The sequence below is a fragment of the Carcharodon carcharias genome, chromosome 7 (genome assembly GCF_017639515.1).
Source record: "Carcharodon carcharias isolate sCarCar2 chromosome 7, sCarCar2.pri, whole genome shotgun sequence".
Classification (NCBI taxonomy): Eukaryota; Metazoa; Chordata; class Chondrichthyes; order Lamniformes; family Lamnidae; genus Carcharodon; species Carcharodon carcharias.
The window spans coordinates 151,033,992-151,058,468 of NC_054473.1; the positions used below are offsets into that span (position 1 = coordinate 151,033,992).

Below are 24,477 nucleotides of genomic sequence, written 5' to 3' on the forward strand. Positions count from 1 at the left end.
CATCACTCGTGGCAGAATATTGACATCTTCTCGATCCTCAAACATTTTTGATCCAAGTACCTTTTTCAAATGGATTAGTAAGACGGACCCCTACCTAAATTATAACACTGTGCTTTACTCATACAATGAAAGTGCTGCATTTGAAGAGTGTTTTAATAATGCTTCTGAAAAAAAAAACTTACCCACAGTCAGGATCTCTACCTCGTTGGGCGGCTGTGCGCCCGACGCAAACGAGCGTAAAATGATGCGCGATGATGTCGGACGAGCGTCCCATCATCATCACGCACTCGCACAATATTTTGGTCAGTAGGCACATGCAGGAGTTGGCAGCGTGCCTGCGGACAATTAAAAGGCCTATTATGGCCATTAAAGGCCCGGTTAAATGTAATTTTTTGCTGCCCATCCAACCTTACAGTTGGTGGGCAGATGAAAAGACCAAGCGGCCTTTGCATTTTTTTTAGGAAACCTCATCCACGGGCGGGATGAGGTTTCCAACATCAATTAAAAATTAAATAAAAATTTTAACTTTTCATTAATAACATGTCCCGGCATGTGAGTCACATGAGGGTACACGTTTTGTAACATTTTTAAAATCTTTATTTTTATTTCGTAAAATCTTCACCTCTCTGAGGCAGCTCTGTACCTCAGGGAGCTTTTCCTGCGTGCATGCACGAGGTCCCCCACTCACCCTCCTCCCACGCAACCCCCCCACCCCCCACAACACACACACACACACACACAGAGGCAGCACTGAGTGCTGGTGGGTGGGCCCAAATTGGCCCGCAATGTGAAATCGTGGTCCAGCTCCATTCCTGTGCAGTGGTCGGCTTCCCAATTGCTGCTGCCCACCCCCACTGAGGCTGCCCAATGAGGGTAAAATCCTGGCCAAACACTGCAGAGTTTGTCTACCCTTGGCAGGAGCTGAGAGGAGCAAGAGCCCGGAGCACAGAGAGCAGAGGGAGGGCAGGAACAGAATGGGACCAAAGCACAGAGAGAGAGAGCACCAAAGGAATAGGGAGAAAGAGCAGGAGTGGAAAGCAGAGCATGCCTCCGGCCACCACTCACTCACTTACTCTTGACCACGCCTCCCTGGGCTGTCAACCATGTTGCCTAGCTTTAAGGCCGGCCCTGCATTGCAGATCCCCGTAAGGTCTTTGCAGACCCCACCTTGAGAACTTCCGATCCAGGTCTTAATCTTTGAGACTTTCTCCTCAACATTTGCTTCCTCTTTCCTGAACAGAATTATCAAGCATGCACATCTGAAAATATTGAAAGAATACATAGCCCAGAGCCTGTTACACAAAAGGCAAAAATAGTCAAAAGGAATAAAAACAGAATGTGCCAGAAATAATTAGCAAATCTGTAGACTGAGAAGGAGACTTAATTTTTAAAAATTAATTTATGGATGTGGGCATCACTGGCTAGGCCAGCATTTACTGCCTATACCTAACTGTCCTTGAAAAGGTGGTGGTGAGCTGCCTTCTTGAACTGCTATGGTCCATGTGATGTAGGTACACCCACAGTGATGTCAGGGAGGGCGTTTCAGGACTTAGGCCCAACGACAGTGAAGGAACGGTGATATATTTCCAAGTCAGGATGGTGAGTGGCTTGGAAGGGAACTTCCAGGTGGTGGCATTCCCATGCATCTTCTGCCCTTGTCTTTCTAGATGGTAGTGGTCATGGGTTTGGAGAGTGCTGCCTAAGGATCCCTGGTTCATTCCTGCAGTTCCTTATAGATGGTACACACTGCTGCCACTCTTCGTCAGTGGTGGAGGGAGTGAATATTTATGGAAGGGGTGCCAACCAAGCAGTCTGTTTTGTCCTGGATGGTGTCAAGCTTCTTGAGTATTGTTGGAGCTGTATTCATCCAGGCAAGAAGACAGTATTCCATCACACTCCTGACTTGTGATTTGTAGGTGGTGGACAGGCTTTGTGGAGTCAGGAGGTAAGTTACTCGTCACAGGATTCCTAGCCTCTGACCTGCTCTTGTAGCCATAGTAGTTATATGGCTGGTCCAGTTCAATTTCTAGTCAATGGTAACCCCTAGGATGTTGGGGGATGGTAATGCCATTGAATGTCAAGGAGTGATGGTTAGATTCTCTCTTGTTGGAGATGGTCATTTCCTGGCATTTGTGTGGCATGAATGTTACTTGCCACTTGTCAGCCCAAGCCTGGATATTGTCCAGGTCTTGCTATATTTGGACATGGACTGCTTCAGTATCTGAGGAGTCACAAATTGTGCTGAACATTTTACAATCATCAGTGAACATCCCCCACTTCTGACCTTATGATGGAAGGAAGGTCATTAATGAAGCAGCTGAAGATGGTTGGGCTGAGGTGACTACCCTGAGGAACTTCTGCTGTGATGTCCTGGAGACTGAGATGATTGACGTACAACAACCACAACCATCTTCCTTTGTGCTAGGTATGACTCCAACCAGTGGAGAGTTTTCCCCCTGATTTCCATTGGCTCCAGTTTTGCTAGGGCACCTTGATGCCACACTCGGTCAAATGCTGCCTTGATGTCATGGGAGTCACTCTTACATCACCTCTGGAGTTTAGCTCTTCTGTCTATGTTTGAACCAAGGATGTAATGAGGTCAGGAGTTGAGTGGATCTGGCGAACCCAAACTGAGTATCAGTGAGCAGGTTATTGCTAAGCAAGTGCTGTCTGTTTCATATTGATGAACTTTAGTCAGAAATAATCATGGCATGGAGTCTCTGATGACAAAATAGAATGGATTGTTAAATCTGAACTCCAGAGTAGATCCCATTTTTTAAATGCATTCGCTCACAGGATGCAGGTGTCACTGGCTAGGCTATCATTTATTGCCCATCCTTAATTGTCCTTGAGAAGGTGGAGCTGAGCTGCCTTCTTGAACTGCTACAGTCCATGCGGTGTAAGTGCACCCACAGTGCTATTAGAGATGGGGGTTCCACGAGTTTGACCCAGTGACAGTGAAGGAACGGTGATATATTTCCAGGTTAGGATGGTGTGTGGCTTAGAGGGGAACTTGCAGGTCGTGGTGTTCCCGTGTGTCTGCTGCCTTTGTCCTTCTAGATGTTAGAGGTAGCGGGTTTAGAAGGTACTGTCAAAAAGCCTTGGTGAGTGGCTGCAATGCATCTTGTAGATAGTACACACTGCTGCCACCATGTGTCAGTGGTGGAAGGAGTAAATGTCAAATCAATAATCCACAATGTAAGAGTCTACTACAGATCCTTCCAATTCTTCCCTTCTTCTCTGGGATACTAATTGGTGGATGTTTTGACTGCTTGCTTCTACTAAAGTTTTTCTGTGTGGTTTGTAGATGTTCTGAATAATTCCTCTGACATTTCATGATACTGTGGGAAAGAACTTTTGAACATTTTCAAAACCAAGCACTACTGGGGTAGGTATTTGAGGCGCACCATCCAAGTACTGACATATGGTAGAATCTGAGCCAGGCTTCATTTTATATCTAAATCATTGGACAAAAAAATGGCATATTTACTTCTGGTTAACCTGGACAGGAAAGATTAAAATCTTTAAATGGATGTTCATCTTGCAATGAATAATGTTCATAAAAATTACCTGCCCTATTGCAAAGTTATATTTTAAGGTTTCTAAAATATATACTGAGGCCGGTCGTTTCTTTAATATATTTTTATTATAATGTATGTTGTTGTCCTGCAGGGTTTACATCAAGTTAAAACTAATGAGTCATGTTCTTACAAACTGACAAATTGCAGTAATTTATCATGTTCAAAATTGCCCACAATGCAATTCACATGAAAACACTGACTGAAAGCGCAAGAGTAACATCTATATCTTTGCTGTGCATGGGAATCACACAAATTCACAGACTGAAAATATCAGTCACAAAATGCAAGCATAAACTTAGGCCAATTTTTGACTCCAGCTAAAATTTAAAGAAAATTTTCCAAGATCCTTAACCCTAATGTTTAGCAAGGTGCAGGATTCAGAGGAGGAGGAGGAGTTACAGACAGGAAACCCAGACGTAAGGGTCTCCTTGAAAATCCTGTTGTTTTTAGCTGCGGGGCATATTTTAATCTTTTTGTCTGGGTTTCCCACCTGGTAGGCTGGCTGCCCATCCAGTGGGAAAACCTGCAGCGGATGAGCAGGTAGATGCTGTCGGGTGGACGATTGCAAAGGGGGTTGCATAGAGAGTGATTGATGAAGCTGGGCAAGATGTTACTCGCGAGGGGGCGAGATGGTGGTCGCAAGTGGGAGTGATGGTGGTCACAAGGGGGTCAGAGTCATCAGGAGGTCATTGAGGCAGAGGCTCAAACAGATTATGGGGAAAGGGAGGAGTTTTACAGGGAGGCTTGTTGAACCTGAAGAAACATTCCTGGCCCACAAGCAGTGCTGTAAATGCATTCAGACCTTCTCATCCCCTTTTACCTGCTGCATTTCCCAAGGCTTTGAAAACCCAGCCAACCTGCTAAAAATGAAATCCTTGTAAAAATTTAAGTATACAGCCTCTTTCAAAACTATCCTCTCCCTGAGAACAGATTGATCACCTTCCCCATGTGCCATCTCCAATAAAGAATTACCAAGCAAGTGGGCGGGTTTGAAGAAAGTTGGGTTCAGATATGAATTTTAAAAAATTTAACTCCACAACCTACCTAACCCATAGGTTTTTGGGGGTTATAATAGCCACCAAAGAGTCAGCAAATAGGCTGGAAATGATCATGACAAAAGGCAGAAACAAGAGAGAAAATGTTGTAACTGCCCATCTAAATTTTGTAGTCTCCTGAGCATGTCAGCAGCTGAAACCAGGTGGGAGATTAAAATCCTCTGGGAGACTTATCTACCAATGTTGCACACCCTTTCACAGTTTTCCATTTCAACCTATTTTTACAAACAGGTGGTAAAGACACCCGTCTGAAACCGAGGGGTTTTAAATATGTAGAACAGACACTGGTCCAAGTTTTCATTGGCAGGTCAGGTGCACAGGGATGGGAGAGTTCCTGAGCTGAGCGTAGGTCAGATTATCATTCCAGTGTGGGTGGGGGTGGCTAGGGTGTGCGGTGTGGGGTACAGGCTGGATTGAAAGTTGGGCCTGCCTCCACCAGAACCAGTGGGGAAGCTGTAAGTTATGGAGGCTGCCGGGTGTGGAGGCAGGCTGGATGGAGGGCCTACCTCTGTTCTCCGGCACTCTGTCAAATTAAATAAAGAGAAATAAGACACAAAGACAGCCCTCCAGCCCTCATCCATCACCAGCCTTCGCCACCCCCCCTACACATGCTTCCCATACCTCATCCATGCCAACCTATACCACCTTATACCTCTACCCACTCCCCATGCCCCTCATAGCCCCTATATCTCCCACATCCTCATGGACCTTTCAAGCCCCGATGACAACTTAGTGCCAACTCATTTCCTCCACTCACCACCCTTTGCACTTAGCCCATCAATGCCAACTCATTAGTTATCTGTTGATAGTTCCTTGATAGCAATGGCAGCTTTGGCAGTATCTTGACAGATCAACAGTTCTTTGACAGCTTGACAGTTCCAATGTGTTTATGCACGTTTTATGCATGTTCTTGTTTATTTTTAACAATACCAAAGGCTGCCTTGCCTCTCAAAAAGGGCATCTTACTTCTTCTAAAGGGTGCCTTACCTCCTTAAAAGTTGGCCCAGGGCCAGGTCCAATGGGGTACCTTACCTCTCCAAAGGGGTACCCCGGCTATCCAAACAAATCCACCAAGTTCAGACCGCCTCTTACCTGGTCTAATCTGCACAATCCAGGTTTTCCACCCTGGCCGACCAACATCCCACTTCAGTGGAGGCAGCTGGTGACTTAAATGGCCAGCTGCTTCCATAAACCACAGACCCCGACTTGACTCCACTCCTGCAAAACTGGAACATGCCAAATTCAGGGGTGGGACTTAGAATTTCTGGCCATTTCTGGGGTTTTCATCACGATGGGGAGCCTCTCCATTGTGATGAAAATCTGGGCCTCTGATTGTTTTTTTCAACCAGTTGATTGAGTGGGAAGTTATTGCAGAATAATGCAGTCACTTCCAATGAGCTCTGATAAAGAATAAGTCCTTCTTGGAATCAAAAATTATTTTAAAATAACACTGCTATAATTAGCCAGTATTTTAAATGAGTTATCTTTTCTATGTCACACATTCATATAGTTTACTTCAGACATAACCCAATCCTTCCTTAGGTGTACACTAAATTAATTGTAACACTCCTTTTCATATCCACAAACAGTGGTGCTTCAAATAAACAACATGATTCTCTCTTCCAGATGTTGCAGCATCAGTTCTGTGGTTCAACAGTCATCTGAAGCAAAATAACCATAATCATAGAAGGATGCAGCATAGAAGCAGACCATTCAGCCCATCATGCCTGTGACAGCTTATCAAATAGCTATCCAGCTAGACGTCCTTCCCTTCTCTTTTCTCACAGCTCTGCAAATGTATTCAAGTATCTATTTAATTCTGTTTTGACAGTTAACATTGAATTAGCTTCCACCAACCTTTCAGAGATTCCAGACCATAACAACCCATTGTGTAAAAAGATTCTTCTCATCTCCCCTTTGGTTCTTTTTGATAATTACCTTCAATCTGTGTCCTTTGGCTAATGACCCTACTCCCACTGAAAACAGATTCTCCATATTTACACTATCATGATTTTGAACACCACTATTAAATCGCCCCTTAACCTTTCTTCATCTAAGAAGAATAATCATTTTTTTATCTAATCTCTTCAGGTAATGCAAGTCTCTTAGCTCTGATGCCAGTCTATGAATCTCCCCTATACGCTCTCCAAGACTTTCATATCCTTCTTAAAGTGTGGTGTCCAGAACATAATACTCCAGCTTAGGCCTAACCGGTGATTTTTAATTCCTTCCTTTTGTCTGCTATGTCTTTATTTATAAAGCCCAGGATTTTGTATGCTCTGAAATAGTTTTTCGACTTGTCTTGCCACTTCCACAGCCTCATATATGTGAACCCAAAGTTTCTCTGCTCCCATTAAAATTATACCATTCAGCTTATATTGCTTCTCCTCGTTCTTCCTTCCAAACTTGACTGCATTCAAATTCATCTGCCTTGTGTCCATCCATGTTACCAGTCTGTGTTTGGCCCTCCTAAAGTCTGCATCAATCCTCTTCACTGCGTATTACATTCCTGAGATATATGCCATTTACAAACTTTGAAATTATGCCCTTTATATTCAAGGCCAGGTCATTAATATATAGCAAATAAAGCAGTGTTCCTAATAACAACCCCTTGGAGACAGCAGTGCCTAATTCCTGCATTCTGAAAGCCAACCATTCACCGCTGCTCTCTGCTAGGTCAAAAAGGAGAATTACTGAGGGCTAAACCTCAGCCATCCTTACTGTTTATTCTCATTCCATGCAGTTTGAGTTAATGTACACATAAGAGAATGTCAACTTCATATCAGAGAACGGAGTCAGATGTTTTCTTTGATTAGCAGTTTCTGGAGGTTCAGAAAGCTGAGAGTGACAGCTGAGAGTGACAAGTTTTTTCACTTGGAAAGCAAGGGTTGCATTGTCTCAGAAGGTGGCTGCACTGGTGAGCAGGTAAGACCGATTTAATCTATCTGAAATTCTCACGTTAGTTTGTCCATTGTGGCATGCTAAGGTTCACCAAATTATACTCTGGGGGCTCCTGCTCCAGAGCAATTATCTTCAAAGGCGCTCTTCCAACATATCTGCCCTGCTGCCCTTGGTCAAGAGTGTATGTTCTGCTACATCCTATTAACTTGCCAAAGATATTCTACCAGATAAGGCACAGAAGCAAGCTTGCAAGATACTCAGATAATCATGCACAAAGTAAATCATAAAACAAGAAGTTTACAAGATATTTAAAATAGCTGCTTAATGGAAATTAACATAATGAGAAGTATCCAATTTAAAGAATAGATAGCTCCCATTGTGGTCTCATTTAACACCTTTGATATTAAATAATCAGTAGCTTCTTTGATAACTCAGCTGCTTAGAGACAAACCACGCAAACCATGAATGTCAAGAGTTTAATCCCTGGTCTCTGATGTGAGATGGAGAGATCCTTATGGACCTTGTCCACTAACCATTTTTTATTGTAGCATAGTTGGTCTGTTCTTTTTTAAACCAATCCTCATTAAGAAACAAATGCCTCTGAATTTGCCCAGTTCTGTCCATCAGACATCTGACTGCCTTTCCAACTATTAACAACCCGTTCCCAGATCACTAAACACTTACCTTGTTGGCCTTGTATTTCTGTACATCCAGAGTGCGATTCAATCCAAAAGTACCAATGGCCGGAAATTTCTGTCCCTGTTGGCATTGGGCTTCATGGAGGGCATGAGCGGACAGTAGGTGGGAAGGCCAAAAATTGGCTTAATGCTATCGTGAAACCAGTTTGCGATCATCTGCTCTGCCCATCAATGACGGGCTGCCATTCCCACACTGCACGTTGGGAGCATCAGTTTAATACATCTGCATATCATATAAACCCTGCTGGCCGAAATCAAACGCCAACGTCCAAGTTATGACGGGAAAACATGCCATTGCGGCCAGCGGGTAAAGCATCCTTTTTCCCGCCCGCTTCTGCACTTAGTGCAAATCTGGAACAATTCTACCCTATACGTCTATTTGTTACATACCATTCCACCTCACCTCTAATCTTTGCATGGAGATTGGCCAATAGAACCACCAATGGTGCTGGCTTCTGCTCTGCTGGGTGAGGATTCCTGGGACCTCACTCTTGCTGCCCTGAAACAAATTGGTCATCTGAACATGGTAGTTGTGGAATTGACTGGAATATCTAAATTCACTTTCATTGTCTCAAGTCTCACTGTCCAACTGCCACATGGTCTAGATAAGGTGATTGGCATTTATATGTACAAGGGGAAGCTAGATAAGTACATGAGGGAGAAAGGTATAGTAACTGAAGGTATAGCCTCTCCCGCTGTCTATCAAGAGTCACGCGATATTCTGGGAGAATTCGACCAGTGAGCCCTAAGCGCAAGCAATCCAGGGTTTGGGACTTCCTAACAAGAGTCCTGATTGAGCATGTAGTGCTTGAAAGGCTCTCTGTAATAAAATTTATCTGTTTCTTGTTGAAACCTGTCTGCTCCATTGAGTCAATACATTTAGCGACAAGGGTAAAATATCTCTGACGCCACACCTCGCCTTGTTACTGTGGGTACATTGATTCTTAAGGAAAAGGAAGGACTCACCAATCATGCCACTTTTCAGCAGAATTGATCCTTATGATGCGACTATGGAAGACTGGAGCCAGTATGTAGAATGCCTCAGATTTTATTTAGTAGCGAATAAAATTACCACGGAGGAAAAGCAGAAAGCCATCCTTTTGAGTGTATGTGGCAGTAAGACATTCAACTTCATTCGCAACGTTCTGGTCCCGAGTGCACCCAATTCTAAGTCCTATAATGAATTCATGGACCACGTGAAAATGCACTTCCAGCCAAAGCATCCATAACCATGCAGCGTTTTAAATTTAGTTCCATAATTAGGGCCCTGGGAGAGTCCATCACAACCTATGTAGCGAATCTTAAGCAGTTGACAGAACACTGCCACTTTGGGAACACATGAAACGATATGCTGTGGGTGTGTCGATTAGTTTGTAGAGTTCAGGATGATGCCATACAGCGCCGCTTACTCGACAAGCTTGACATTGACTTTAAGCGCACCCTAGAAATCTCCCTTGCCATGGTAAGTGCTGCGAGAGACTCGCAGGCTTTGCAACACATGCAACATGACATCGTTCTTCATCTGGAGGGAGAATCTACCGCCAAGCGTCGTGGGGAAAACCAGACCTACAGCGTCAAAGCAAGATGCAATTTCTGCTGTTAGAAACATGAAAAGGCCCACTGGCTATGTTTCAAGAACCCTCTCCGTGGCTGAGAAGGGTTATTTCCAGCTAGAAAAGGAAGGTTTATTGGCGATAATCGGAGTGAAGAAATTCCACTAGTACCTGCATGGTCACCATTTCACGATTGTATCGGACCATAAACCATTAAAGAGTTTATTCAGTGAGGATGAAGCCATTCCACCAATAACTCAGCAAGAATTTAACGTTGGGCTTGGATATTATCTGCATATATATGTTTATGCATTGTCCTGGCTTGCATATTGCAAATGCGGATGCATTCAGTCATCCTCCTGTTACCAGATAGCATTGCACATGCTCCAGTGCCACAAGAAGCTGTGCTATTACTGAGTTCCTTGGATTCTTCTCCTGAGGGTGTGAAGCGAACCAGAAATTGGACAAACAGAGATCCAATATTGTTGAAAGTCAGAGGCTTTGTTTTGCAAGAATGGTCAAATTTGCTTGTATCTGAAAAGTTGAGACCATTCCATGCCAGAAACATAGAGTTAAGCTGTCAAAGTGGAATTTTGTTGTGGGGATCAAGGGTTGTTGTTCTATTACAAGGTAAAGAACCACTCTTGACAGAGCTTCACAGTGCACATCCAGGCATATCAAAGACGAAAATGTTTGTGGAAAGCTATGTCTGGTGGCCAGGCATTGACAGTGACATTGAAAGCATGATCTGTACTGTCTCCATTGTCAGCAACAACAAAAGTTGCCTGTTTCAGCTCCACTGCATCCGTGGGAGTAGCCTGGTTGACCCTAGGTTAGACCACATATCGATTATGGAGGACCATTTTTAGGTACCATGTTTTTGTCGATCATAGGTGCACATTCTGAAAGGATGGATGTATACGAAGTCAAATCGCCAACATCGAGCTCAACTATCGAGAATCTGCGTCACTGTTTTAGCATACATGGCCTACTGGAAATCGTCATTTCTGATAACAATACAGTCTTTAGCAGTACAGAGTTTCAGATATTCACAAATCAGAATGAAATCAGTTATATTAAAATCGCCCCTTACCATCCCTCATTGAATGGTTTAGCCGAGAGAGCTGTACAAACTTGCAAGTCTGGTATGAAAAGGTTATCAGAAGGTACCCTAGAGTCTCGACTTTCCCGCTTTCTTCTTAACACCACATTCGACTATGAGTTCAACACCATATGAATTATTGATGAAACGTTGCTTAAGCACACAATCAAGCTTGGTATTTCCAAATTTAGAGGGGAAGGTAGAGACGAATCAGAGTAGTCAAAAATTGAACCACAATATACACAGCAAAGCTTGCACATTCAATGTCAGTGACACAGTACTCATGCAAAATTTCAGAAGTGGACCTTGTTGGGTACCTGGAACCATTGTCTCAGAGACTGGTCCGTTATCTTTCCAAGTACAAGTGGAAGATAGAATTGTTCATAAGCATGTCGATCATATTCGTGCTAGAGAGATATTCCAACAACCAACTATTCAACCTGTGATTAACATTGAACCGTCAATTCCTGAGTTGATAGGTCAATCTAGAATAGATATGCCCGATGTCTCTGTAGAGTTGCCAAACTCAAAACTGCCACTTTCTAATGATATGTCATATGCTGCAGTTCTAGATCCTGTTGATCCTGTTGAGGAACCTCAAGAGGTAGAGCTATGCTGCTCTAGCTGTATAAGGAGAGCACTTCAGAGACTTGATCTTTAATCACCTGAAGTTTTATATATGTATATGTTGTTGGATATTCAAATATTGCCCTGTAAATAGGAATTGTAAAAAAAACTAAAGGGGGAAGAAATGTAGTAACTGAAGGTATACCTTGCTGTCTATCAGGGTCACTTGATGTCCTGGGAGGCTATGACCAATGAGCCCTAAGCACAGGCAATCTGGGGGGTGAGGCTTCCTGACGAGAGTCCTGATCAAGTATGTAGTACCTGAAAAGCTCTGTAATAAAGTTTATCTGTTCCTGTCGGCTCTGTCAAGTCATTACAGAAGGATATGCTAATAGGGTTAAACAAAGCAGGCTGGGATGGAAGCTTACATGGACCATAAACACAGGCAAAACCTAACTGGCCTGTTTTGGTGTTGTAAATACTATGCAATTCTATGAAAAATTGACATTTTTGCTGCGGTTTTCAGATTTGGCTTTTTAGATTAAGAGCTCCAAAGATCACCTCTGCACACCATAGTTACACAGATGTGCTTTTTGCTGGCTTTATAAAAAACAAAACTGCAAAATTCAGCTCCATAGTGCCTGGCCTTTCCCTGCTACAGGTGTAACTTTTTGCCTCTGAAGTAACAATCGCGGCATGATTGCACACTTCTGCTGCTAGCCACGTCAGGCACCATTTTGATAAGGGAATTAGTGCATGTTCAGTGAGCATTCACCGGGTGTATGCTAATTTAACACCAACCCTGCCAGTTTGGAGTCAACACCCCACCTAGCTCCCTCTCTCAGCCTTACACAGCTGAACATGCATTCAATGGCAGGAAGGACCACCGCACCGGGGCTATTTAAAGAGATCATCAATTTCAATTAGTTGCTGATTCATTTCAGCTGGCCTCTACTGTAGATGAAGAAGTGTTTGGTGGTTTCCAGAGCTGTGAAAGTTGCTGAAGTCTACAGGGAGTGGTGTGGCAGGTGCTGAAGAACTTTGTCCTGACTTTACGGATTCTGTATAAACCACTTGCTCTCAAACGTTGGGGCCGTAGCATGCATTTCCCTTGGTCTACAGTATGACAGGGAGAATGATCAGAGGTAACAAAGAACAGGATGAGCAACTGGAAGAGGGAGGAGGAGAAGGTGGAGAAAAGCTCTCAGTAGGAGGCCATATCCATCCAGGGTGTTCATGGGGCAATTCACTGACCTAAACCTCAGTGGCTGTAAGTGTTTCAGACATCTCCACCTTTGCTAAGGAGGTCCTGACTGAAATCTGAGGGCAGCATTGCTTGTGACTGTGAAGGTCAATGGGCAGTGGGCATGAACATTATGCATCTTGCTCCTTCCAGGCTGGATCAGGCAATATTTGCAACATCTCCCAGTTTGCTTTGTAAGGGACATCATTGAGGCTTTGTATTCCAGGAGAACTGAATATATATCATCCTTTCCTACCAGAGAGAATCAGATGGAGTGAGCACGTGGCTTTGCAAGAATTGCAGATTTCCTCACAGTGCAGGGGGCCAACGGCAGCACATACATCGTTTTTGTGGGGGCTGCATGTCAACTCTGAGATGCAACGTAACCAAAAGGCATTCCAATCCCTCAATGGCCAGCTGATCTGCAACCATACAGAGCATAATCATATGGGTCAATAGCTGGCATCCTGGCAGCAGTCATGATGCCTTCATTCTGTGGCAGGGCACTGTGCCATCTGTATTTGAACCACAACAAACCAGAAAGTGACTTCTGGGTGTCAAGGGCTATCACTGGCCACATGGCTCATCAGTCCACGCAAGGAGTACAACTGCAAATAATGAAAATCATACTGCCACAAGAAGCGTGATAGCGTTAACCATTAAGGTGCTTAAATAACACGTCTGCTGCCTGGATAACTCTGGAGGAGTCCTGTAGTGCTTGGCAGAGCATGTATCAATATTTATCGAGGTCTGCAACATGCTGCACCATCTCAGTCTCTTAAGAGAGCAGCCTCTGCCCCATTAAATTGTGGCCAGCTACAAAGGAAGAGGAGGAAAGAGAGAAGGCAGAGGAACAGGAGGAGAGAAAGGGAAGAGGAAGCAACCAATACAGCTCCTTGCAGGTTGATCTGTCCATGATCAACACATTCAAGTGTTGTGTACTCAACCCCAATTCCCCATTCACCAACAATCCCTCACCTTACCTCCCTTCTGATACTGACGATTGCAGCATCCTCTTTAGACACGATGCTGAAATAAAAACAACCACAAAACATCCATACCAAACAAGATTTATACATCAAAGCATGACATGTTGCATGCAAACATAAATGAATCACCATCATGCAATCCCTTAGTGCCTTCCTGTGCCTTTGCCTGTCTAGTGTTCCTACACAGCAAACCTGGCAGCATGTCTTATGGAAGGCTGTTGATTTTCAGTGAGGGAGACTGCATATGGCCTTGCATGAGAGCCTTGACCAGCTCTGACCCCAGAAGGCCAGGCTGCAGACTGCACCACCTCAGCATTGGTGACAGCAGTTTGGGTTGGCTGACAGGCAACAGCAAGTGCATTGACAGAGTGGCAGCAGTAGGTGGATGAATGCTGTCATTCTGAGAGACAACGGCAGTTTTGTGTCCAAGGTATCACTGCCACTCCTCTGGGGCGGTGTCCCAGCAATCCTCATAATTTTTTGGTGGACAACTAGCTGGAATGCTGTGAGAGCCTGAAAGCCCCTTTGAACACCATAAGCCACAGCAATGATGGCAGCAGTCTGAGCCTGCATGACAGTAATTTAAGCTTGCTTTATTTTAACCTGAGTCCATTGAAGCGCCCAAACGTTTATTGAATTTTGCTTGTGCTGCAATGGAAGTTGGGACAATGGTCATCAAAAATTTCCTCCCGGTTGATTCCATGGATTTGGCCACCAGTTCCGCAATGGCTCCAAGCCCTGCACAAAGCCTTGCGCTAAATTGGTGCTGGACTCCTTCATCCTTTTTGACAGTGACTGCAGGTTTTCCAACAGGCCTGCCAATGTACCACACATTTTGTTGCGCATCAGTCTTCTTCTGTAGGCTACCCCATCAAAGTGCTCATCTGAATCCATAGCAACAGCGCTTCTGTGCAACCTCGCTGTCTGGCAAGATGCATTTGTACCGCCCTTGTCTCCTGTCCTGGTTGCAATCCACTTGTGCTGGAGTCTCACCACATACATAGAAATATAGAAGTGTAGAAAATCTATGGCACAGGAGGGTGCCATTCAGACTATTGCATCTGTGCCAGCCAAAAAAGAACTATTCAGCTTAAGCCTACATTGCAGCTCCTGGCTCTGTGGGTTTTGGAACTTCAAGTGTACATCCAAGTAATTTTTAAATGCAACAAGAATTTCTGTCTTTACTACCCTTTCAATCAGTGAGTTCCAGACCTCAACACCCTCTGGGTAAAAGTATTTCTCCTCAACTCCCTCTAATTCTTCTGCCAATTAGTTTATATCTATGGCCCTTGGTTATTGGCCTCTATGCTATAGAAAATAAATCCTTACTATCCAGTCTATTAAGGCCCCTCATAATCTTATAGACTACACTGTTCCAAAGCAAACAACGATAGCCTGTCGTATCTTCCCTCATAACTAAAATTCTCAATTTCTGGCACCATCCTCATAAATCTCCTCTGTACCCTCTCATCCTTCCTTTAATGGGATGACCAGAACTGTATGCAGTACTGTAGCTGCATTCTAATTAGTATTTTAGACAGTTCTAGCAAAACCTCCCTTCTCACATATTCTATGGCTTGGTTAATAAAATAAAATATCCTGTATGCCTTTTTAGCCACCTTACCTACCTGTCCCACTACCTTCAAGGGTCTGTGGACATTCACTCCAAGGTATCTCTGTTTCTCTACACTTCTCAGTATCCTACCCATTATTGCGTATTCCCTTGACTTGTTTTCCCTCCCAAAACATATTACCTCACATTTCTCCAGATTGAATTCCATTTGTCACGTTTCTGCCCACCTGACCTGTACATTGATAGATGCAGAGCTATTCTCTAAAGTATGGTCACTCTCAGTCTCCGAGCTGGTAGCTGCTAGTGTAGGGCTGAGTGGGTTTTTTTGTCATCACTGTCTTTCTGTTCTTCCATCTTTTTCTTTTCCACCACTGCCTGGCCAGTTTGTAGTTCCTGGGTATCCGAAAGAAGAAATGTGCAAGGGTAGAGTTGTGATGAGGGAAGGTGGGCAAAGCAAGAGGTACAGACTTACACAAACTGTAACTTATAAATGAGAAGTCACTATGGGATGAGAAAGAAGTGAGGTGTGAGAAGATGGGTTTGGTTTGAGGATAACATCACCTTCTGTGCTTCCAGGTGCACTGCAGGCCACAGTTTTAGTCATGGCTGCTCCAATGATAGCGAGCACCATCTCCTTTATAGGGTTAAGGGCATGTAACTGTACCTGCTCCCTGCTGTTTCTGGTTATGTGCCATCTTGATCTGCAGGAGAGGGGGATGTATATTAGTGAGTGTGACACAATGTGTTTGGGTGATGTGAATGTCATGGTTGAATAGCTGGCAGTAAGTGCATGCTTTGAAATGTGGATGTGACATTTGCAGCAGTGTTAAGAGAATGCAGGTGAGATGAAGCTATGAATTTTATGTATCAGGAGTGGTTAATAAAGATTGTTGGTAAATGAGTGATGAGGGTGTCAAACTTGGAGCAGTGTGTGAGGCTAATGGCGCAGAAAGTGGAATTTGGCATTCTGTAATAGCTATGTGCTACCTCTGTGTTATTTGTCAGGAGGGCCTCCTAGCCTTCTGTGGTCAGAGGACCGCTCTCCTGTCCACTTCTTGCACCAAAATGTACAGCACAACATCAGAGAATCTTGGAGCTGCACTCTGCCCTTTGTGCCATAATTCAGTGTTCTTTCTCAGATTCTATCCTGCAACCAGTTCCAGCATCTGCTTCAGGCCGGATGCAAGCTGGCTTTAAATAGCACAGGCTAGCTTTAAGTGGCACTAGGCCCTCACTTGTTTTCAGGCCCTGTCCAATTTCTCAGCTATTAGCTCTGATTTTGAGGATGCAGGTAATGGGTGAGCAAGAAACCAGGTGAGTGCCAAATCCCCCTAAACTTGACAGCATGAAGCCCAGATTTAATTGAAATTCTGCCAGTAGCTGCCTACCCAAGATGCAGGATTTCAGGCAGCAGGAGGCTATTGGCCAGCAGTGCAGTAATAGTGGGCAGCAACAAGGTAAATTGCAGTGTTTGGGGGGTGGGGGGAAGGGGGGATGCTGAGGGAAGAGGGAGCCCATCGTAGGGGAACTAAAACTTTCCTTGTTGCTCCTGGTGGAGCACTGCTATTCTTCCGACCCCATTAAGAAGGTGAAAGGACAGTTAAAGATAAATGGGCCTGTTTTGGGTTCGTTCCAGCCCTTCATCGTCTTCTCACTGTCTTCATCTGCTGGAAAAGTTCTTCTGATCAGTCCTCCAGTTAAAAATGCCATCAAGTCACGATGTGTTATCATAACAAAATCAAAATATTTAAAGAAGGACTATACTTGCTCCAGGTCTTTGCCACCTGCTCAAGAGAACAGATTAAAATTTCAAAAGGTGGGATTGATGCGGGTAAGTCACACTGGCAATTTTAACTGCCAGCCAATAGGGCAGCCGAATGGGATAAAAATCACTTTACTAAGTTATTTATGTCTCCAAAAATCATAATGGGCCATACACAAAGATTTGAGCTGATGGTTTAGGATGTCATCTGAACTATGTAACGAGGTTATTATCGTGTAATTACCCCGATATCTAGTCTCTCTATTTCAAGTCTGAGTGTAAAGACTGTGGGTTACATTTTTAATGTGCAACATGTGTTTGATGAAAGAAATCACTATCTATGCTTTATACATTGTACCATTGTAAATAACTGGGATGTGAAATGTTAAAATATTTTGGTTAAAAGTGATTTTTGCTAACATTAATTATGCTTGTTGGAATGCATTGAATATTTCATGAAAATTGTGAATATGGATGTTTTTTCATTCATGACGGAATGCTGACTTGCTCACTTGTAACTTTGTGATTTGGCAGATAAACATTAATAGGGAAGCTCCTGGTATCTATCATCAAGACTGAGCATTTGGACATGTAGCAGCTGATCAAAGAAAGTCAATATAACTTTGTGAAGACTAAGTCATGTTTGACTAATCCGGTTAAATTTTTGAACAGCTCACTAATAAGTTGGATAGGGGAAAGTTTTGTTTTCTAAATGGACTTCCAGAAGTCACTTGATAAGGTTCTGCAAAAGATTATTAGCAAAAATAAAAGTGCATGAAATGAAGGTAATATTAGGGCGCAGATTGAAAATTGATTAGAAGGTAGGAGCCTTACAGAGAGTTGGCTGAAATGGATGGGTCCCATCACTGGGGAGGTTATCAGGTTTGCTTGCTGCGCTCGGGGAAGCATTCCCACTTCTCCTCAACCACAAGGAGTACGGTAAAAAATACTTGCCTTCTTGAGGCAGCAGCTGCTGCCTTTTCTTTACTGCCAGGATTCCCAAGTCCTGGGAACTGCTAATTTTAAAATTGTGCTTGGTGACTTGATTTAAATATGTTAATGAAGTTCCTCACCTCTCCATAATGGGACACTTGGATGGTACGCTACCCAGCACAGTAAAGAATGGAAACAGGCGCATATGTGCAGAGTTGGGGACATGTTCCCAGATTTAAATTTTTAACTTTAGTCTCTCCTGCCCATCATTTGGGGTGGTTGGGGGGTGGGTTGGGAGCAGGGGGGTAATTCCGAGGCCCTGGTGTCTCTAAGCTAGTAACAATGAATTCTCAATAAGTGAACTGAATAAAAATTTCACAAACTCATCATGTGAGCTTTGTGCTCTGAGTTTTGTCTTCATTTCAATTCTGCTACCTGCGAGTTGTCAATGAGAAAACAAAAACAGAATTACCTGGAAAAACTCAGCAGGTCTGGCAGCATCGGCGGAGAAGAAAAGAGTTGACGTTTCGAGTCCTCATGACCCTTCGACAGAACTTGAGTTCGAGTCCAGGAAAGAGCTGAAATATAAGCTGGTTTAAGGTGTGTGTGTGGGGGGCGGAGAGAGAGAGAGACAGAGAGGTGGAGGGGGGGGTGGTGTGGTTGTAGCGACAAACAAGCAGTGATAGAAGCAGATCATCAAAAGATGTCAACAACAATAGTACAATAGAACACATAGGTGTTAAAGTTAAAGTTGGTGATATTATCTAAACGAATGTGCTAATTAAGAATGGATGGTAGGGCACTCAAGGTATAGCTCTAGTGGGTTTTTTTTTTTATTTTTTTATATAATGGAAATAGGTGGGAAAAGGAAAATCTTTATAATTTATTGGGAAAAAAAAAGAAGGGGGAAACAGAAAGGGGGTGGGGATGGGGGAGGGGACTCACGACCTAAAGTTGTTGAATTCAATATTCAGTCCGGAAGGCTGTAAAGTCCCTAGTCGGAAGATGAGGTGTTGTTCCTCCAGTTTGCGTTGGGCTTCACTGGAACAATGCAGCAAGCCAAGGACAGACATGTGGGCAAGAGAGCAGGGTGGAGTGTTAAAATGGCAAGCGACAGGGAGGTTTGGGTCATTCTTGCGGACAGACCGCAGGTGTTCTGCAAAGCGGTCGCCCAGTTTACGTTTGGTCTCTCCAATGTAGAGGAGACCACATTCGGAGCATCTTCCGACTAGGGACTTTACAGCCTTCCGGACTGAATATTGAATTCAACAACTTTAGGTCGTGAGTCCCCTCCCCCATCCCCACCCCCTTTCTGTTTCCCCCTTTTTTTTCCCAATAAATTATAAAGATTTTCCTTTTCCCACCTATTTCCATTATATAAAAAAATAAAAAAAAAAACCCACTAGAGCTATACCTTGAGTGCCCTACCATCCATTCTTAATTAGCACATTCGTTTAGATAATATCACCAACTTTAACTTTAACACCTATGTGTTCTATTGTACTATTGTTGTTGACATCTTTTGATGATCTGCTTCTATCACTGCTTGTTTGTCGCTACAACCACACCACCCCCCCCTCCACCTCTCTGTCTCTCTCTCTCTCCGCCCCCCACACACACACCTTAAACCAGCTTATATTTCAGCTCTTTCCTGGACTCGAACTCAAGTTCTGTCGAAGGGTCATGAGGACTCGAAACGTCAACTCTTTTCTTCTCCGCCGATGCTGCCAGACCTGCTGAGTTTTTCCAGGTAATTCTGTTTTTGTTTTGGATTTCCAGCATCCGCAGTTTTTTTGTTTTTATCAGTTGTCAATGAGAGTGCCTAAATTCTCCACAACTGAGCTCAGCACTTTTATAATTGTTCTTGAACAATTGAGCAAGATAACCTTTCCTTCTTTTTAATTAAATCAGTCATTATAGCTTTGGTCCTTTCAAAAATCATCAAATTTACTGCAACTAAAACAAGCTCCATTCAGACAGCATACTTAACATAGGAAAGTATCCCTGGGGAGTTCACAGCGATGTAATAGGACAAAAATGGACACTAAGGTTAAGGGAGTATTAGGAGGGGTGACCAAAACTTAGACAGAAAGTATGGTTTTAAGGCGACCCTTAAAAGAAGAGAGGGAAGTATAGAGGCAAAAGTGTTTAGGAAGGGAATTCCAGAATGTGGCACCTAGGCAGCTGAAGGCAAGGCCACTAATAGTGGGGCAAGTTGTTGGGGGAGGGGGATGCACAAGAATGCTAACAGCCAGAGCAATGGAGAATTCAGGGGCAATTTGTGGAGTTGTAGCAAGTTACAGAGTTGAGGAGTACCTTCACCACATGGACTGCAACACTTCTAGAAGAAAGCTTACAACCATTTGCTTGAGGACAATTGGGGATGGGTAATACATTTCATTTTTGGCAGTGACACCTAGACCTTTGAAATATATGATTTAAGTATGAGGATGATGATTATAAACCAAGCTTTTGGGGACCAGAAGCAAATGTAGGTGAGCGAGACTGGGGGGGTGATGGATAAGCAGGATTTTGTGTGGGATATGATATTGGCAGCAGAGTTTTGGATGAGCTGAATTTTTACAGAGGCTGAAGAATTGGAGACTGGCCAAGAGAGCAAAGGATAATCAAGTCTAGAGATGGCCTCTGGCATACTGCTAGCACTAATGATTCTGAGATAGAAGATCACATTGGTTCAAGTCCTACTGCAGAACATGGGTATACAACCTAAGCTGCTAATTCAGTGCAACTGTGAGGGAGTACAACATTGCTGAAGGTGCCTTCCAGCAGGTGAGGGATTAAAGTGAGGCTCTGTCCACCTACTCAGGTAGACATAAAAGGTCCCATGGTTCAACTTCAATAACAGCAAGGAGGTTTCTTCTAATGTGCTGAATAGCATTTGTCCCCCAACTATTGCCACCAGAACAGGTAAATGGTTTATCACATGCCTTTGTGGGATCTTTCTATGCACAAAATAATTGTCACATTTGCTGCAAAACAACACTTCAAAAGTAATTCATTGACTATCTGTCTCTTTACAACACCCTGAGGAGCTGAGAGGTGTATTATGCATACAATTTTTTCTTTCCTGTCTTTTAACTATTTCCCTCTTCAGTGTATGTCAATGAGCAGAAGTGCCTCTTATTCTGTCTCTCATGAATAGGTGATTGCAGTCGCAAAGCTTATCTGTTGAGTTTTGTGCTATCTTAATCTATCCTAATACTGTGAGTATCTTTCACAATAGGCACAACTGGATCGATGTGAGGGATTGTTTGAATTGTTCTTGATTTTGATTGTACCTGAATGTTCCAGTGATTGTAATTTATTACACTTCTAATTTGTTACTTATAGTTGCATTCTGCAATGCATTTGTATTGGCTAATAACATTGTATTTTTAACTAGTTCTGTCGAAGGGTCATGAGGACTCGAAACGTCAACTCTTTTCTTCTCCGCCGATGCTGCCAGACCTGCTGAGTTTTTCCAGGTAATTCTGTTTTTGTTTTGTATTTTTAACTGCTTCTTTTATGTTATTAAAATCATTCCAGATATAGAAACCATGTTCATATTCATATTTCAAATTGATATCATCAATGTTAAAAACATACTTTGTAAATGTTACACTGAAACATCACTTTGGATATGAATTCCATAGCATTAGCATAAACATATGGTGTATTTGTTGATGTGTTAAATATCGTTTTGAAATTTAGCATAATTAAATAAATGCAAAACAACAGTTAATTGCACTTAAATAATAAAATGATAAGATCTCTGTTCTGTTCCGTCTCCCTCCCTCTCCTGCTGTTTTATTTGTCTTTGTCCAACTCGTGTCTTCTTTTTGTGTGCATGTCTCTATCTCTTACTCATTCTCTCTGTATTTCCGTGTCTCAAATCAACGTTATCTGCTTGCATTTATTATGGTGATCCCAGAGTCACTGGCAAAAATTGAAGAACACACTCCTTGCATTGTTATAATATGTTATGTTCCTTCAGATGCTGGCTAGGCGCACAGCCAACTGTAGAGAAAGATGTAAATATATTTTCACTTCCCTGAACAATGAGCTGTGCACAATCTTGGCAACATTTTCCTCAATTTCTAATGATGGTTCTTTTGTGCTTTGCCATTATATGGTTGTTTTCCACAAATGCATTATAGAACATAATGATCTACTTCAGGCTGTTGGGGAAAAGATGAAAATGGATAAATTCGAGCCAGGCACAGTGAAATGTATTTGGGGAGTTCAACAAAATGTGCATAAGATGGACAGACTTGGGAAAGGTGAGTTTAGACTGGCTCTAATGTGTCAAGATGATGAAAAAGACTGAAATGGATGAATACAGAAATTCCGTTCAAGTTACCACCTAGGATAGGACTCTTGCTGGGCAAAAACAAAAATGTGAAATTTAGCAGAGATTAAAAAGCATCATGCTGAAAACTGAATCAATGAGTGGGACTTTCCATGCCCACTGGTGTCGGGCGAGCTTGGCATCGAGGCGACGATATGGCGAGAAGGCCAGAAATCAGTTCTGTGATGTCATGAAACCAGTTTGTGATTGCCCGCTCAGCCCGCTGATGGTGAGCTGTGATCCTGCCATCAGACGTCAGGAACCTCATTGTAATACATCTGCATATCATTATAAGGCCAGCCCACTGGAATCATTCCCCCATGCTGGATCACTGCCCACGTTGACATGAGTGTATGTCAGTGCAGAACACGTCTTGATAAGTATGACGTACAGAAGTCAGGACTTACTGCCAGGACCTTGCTCACATCATGGACATCAGAGGAGCAGAAGATGCTGGAGCCCAACAGCAATGGCACTCTGGAGGAACATCCATGGCATGCTGCATGGATTCTCATGAACATGTCTCTGCAGTGAAGCAGCTCACAGAAGTTAGAAAGTGACCGTTGAGGGTCTGCTCACGATGGATGGTGGTCGAGTGGTGGAGAAGAAGGCCCAGCTGTGTTTGAGAGATGAGATGTACCAGGGGTGGGGATGGGAGAGGAAAGTCTAGAATCGACAGGAAGAAGAAGAGATGTCAGGATGGGATGAGGTTGGAGGGCGGAATGAAGGTGTGAGGATGGGGTGAGGCTGGGAGGGGGTAATAAAGGTGTCAGGATGGGGTGAGGTTGGGTGGAGGGGAATGAAGGTGCCAGGGAAAGGTTGGAAGGGGGGAGGGAGTATGGGGGGGGGAGTGGGTAACAGGGGAGGAGATGACAACTGGGGAGATAGGTGTCAAGTGGGGTGGAAGGTGTAAAAGAAGGAGTTCTGATGGGGAAGGAGTGCAGAGAGGGGAGGTAGTCCGGGGGGAGGAAGGAGTGCGGAGAGCAGAGGGAGTAAAGCTGGAGGAAGAAGTAAGGGTGGAGGAAGGAGTTGGGAAGGGGAAGGACGAAGCATGGAGAAAGAAGTAAGGCTGGAGGAAAGGGTCAATGAGTTGGGAGGCCTAAGGATGGCGGAAGAAGTAAGGGTGTCTGAAGGAGTCAGGAAGGGGGAAGGATTAAGTGGGGGTGAAGTCCAGGGGAGGCAGGTCCAAGGGGGAGGACATCTTGGCCCAGAGGGGATGGGATCCAAGCAGGGAAGGGGTTCCAAGTGGAGAAGGAGGAGGAGTAGTCCAGGAGAATGTGCTCGGGTGGGCCCTGCTGAGTCCATGACTACCTCCTGGGGAGTGAACTGAGGGTGAGCGTGGAAAGAGAATGGTGAGAATGACTAAGGGCAGAGTGAGGCACTATGGTGGGAGACTGAGGGTTCAACAGTAGCGGTAAAAGGGATAACAAGGGTTCGTGGGGACACAGAGGCAGACACACACCCTATGGGTAGGAATGAAGAGGTCGGGGAGGTGAATGTCGATGGGGGTAGTATTTTTGGGAAGGAAGGGAACATGCACATTGCCCTGGATATCCCCTAAGGGAAAGGGCTGTGCCTGGAAGGACACAGAGGGGAGGTGGAAGGTGATGCAAGGGGGGTCAACAGTAATGGGGGAAAGAAAATTGGTGACTGGGGGAGGGGAAAAGATGGGATGCACATGAAAATCTGAATCACAACCATGCTGCCTAAATCGAAAGTGAAATGACAGTCGTGGTGGGCAAGATCAGGTGCTGCATGGGAGTGTGATCATTGGGTGGGCAGAGATGCAGGTCAGCTCAGATAGACAACTGAAAGTGAACCCCAGGAGGCAGCAGCGAAAATGCTGAGGACAGTGAGATTAGTGTGATATGGGAAGGATCCATGTGTGTGTGAGAGCGCTCGCACGGGGCTCCGAAAGGCCCTGCCACACACACACATCTTCCTCCAGATTCACTCAATGGCTACCTCTGTGGTGACAGAGGATGAGGTTGAGGGGGTCACAGGCAAAGGGGACTCAGAGGGAGAGGACAGGCTCTGAGATTCCTAAGTGGATAATCCAGGGTGTCCAGCTGCTGCTCCTTCCTTTGAGTGCCCGGGGGCTCCCGTCTGACTCCTTGAGGGGAAGTCAAAGTTCCCAGTTTCCCTCTCACATTGCCACTGCAGGAACTCACC

The 24,477-nt window shown here is 44.0% G+C and overlaps 1 protein-coding gene across 1 annotated transcript in view; it reads right to left on the reverse strand.

Annotated features, from left to right (window-relative positions):
- Positions 1–15,399: 15,399 nt before the first annotated feature.
- Positions 15,400–24,477, reverse strand: part of tshz3b (teashirt zinc finger homeobox 3b) — a 105,221-nt gene continuing 96,143 nt past the window's right edge. Inside the window, exon 6 of the transcript XR_005943464.1 lies at positions 15,400–15,655. The gene's annotated coding sequence lies outside the window, so the exon portion shown is untranslated. The remainder of the gene's footprint in view (positions 15,656–24,477) is intronic.